Source organism: Acyrthosiphon pisum, chromosome A1 (genome assembly GCF_005508785.2).
Source record: "Acyrthosiphon pisum isolate AL4f chromosome A1, pea_aphid_22Mar2018_4r6ur, whole genome shotgun sequence".
Classification (NCBI taxonomy): Eukaryota; Metazoa; Arthropoda; class Insecta; order Hemiptera; family Aphididae; genus Acyrthosiphon; species Acyrthosiphon pisum.
Window position 1 is genome coordinate 136,830,505 of NC_042494.1, and position 1,251 is coordinate 136,831,755.

Here is a 1,251-nt window from a genome sequence, read left to right on the forward strand (position 1 = left end):
CACACATTATAATATTATAATGATAATACTGCATTTCTGTATAATAATAGATAGAGGGAGGTACCTATAGTAAATACTAATAATGATTATTAACTTTATCTCTGTATATGGTATATTCATATATTATTATATTACCGTAAAACCGGGTGAATAGAAACACTTTTCAACTTCAAAAGCTTATAACTTTGGAATGGAAATAACAAAACAGCATATTAATACCTTAAAATTTGGGTCTTTAGACACACAATACAATCATTAAAAATTAAAAGAACTAAATTTCAAAATTGATTTTATATATATTTTTAAGTATGCTGTTTCTATTCATACTCATGTATGGGTGAATAGAAACAAATATATAAATGTAATATGATTTGTTATTCACCCTGTTTGATTGTGAATAGAAACATTTTTAATAAAATAAAATATAATTTCAATACAAATTATTAATTTTTTTTTTTTTTCATAATTTAATACAACAAAATGAATTCTTGAAAATATGTCAATAATAAACGAAGAGTTTGAATAGAAACAACATTTTATAAAAATTCACAATTTTCTTATCAATGTTTAGCTATAATGGAGGAACAATAAAATAATAATCCTTAATTATTTGAAAACTACACTACTTGACAATCGATAATATAAATTAAAAATATTGATAATATGAAAAACTCGATCGTGGGGACATCAAGCTTAACACTGATTTTGTTTCTATTCATCTATCAGTTTCTATTCACCCGGTTTTACGGTATATTGATGCGCTTTTATAAAACATATAATATTTATTATATTTTAAATTTCACACGTTTGTCGTTCATTACGAGTGCTCATCGGTATAATATATTATAATAATGATAATGATATGTATAGGTGAATAAGTTTTAATGAGAAAAATCATCGTTTGTGATTTGATTTGTTTTTTTTTAATAATAACACAAATATTATACTAGATGAGGAGTGTAGAAAATATTGGAAACTGCAAGACTATACCGTCTGTCCACGAAAACAAGGTAGGTACACAGAAAAAGTGAAGTTGTTGCGCATGCGCAAATTACAAGAGTTAAACAATCGTAAGTTATAGGAATTTATGATCCAATATAGTTTGGGCTCATGTCCAGAATTCAAAAGTATGTATATAGGGTACTGCGTGTAATGTAAGTAACTGCGATAGTTATACAGAGTGCGAACCTTTCTCTTGCGGACACACGGTATTATACCAAACGATTCGGTCCAAACCTTATTTTAGGATAA

The 1,251-nt window shown here is 26.4% G+C and overlaps 1 long non-coding RNA gene across 1 annotated transcript in view; it reads right to left on the reverse strand.

Moving 5' to 3' along the window:
- Positions 1 to 830: 830 nt before the first annotated feature.
- LOC100575511 overlaps positions 831 to 1,251 on the reverse strand; it is a 5,414-nt gene continuing 4,993 nt past the window's right edge. Inside the window, exon 4 of the long non-coding RNA XR_119114.4 lies at positions 831 to 1,236. This is a non-coding gene — a long non-coding RNA (uncharacterized LOC100575511). The remainder of the gene's footprint in view (positions 1,237 to 1,251) is intronic.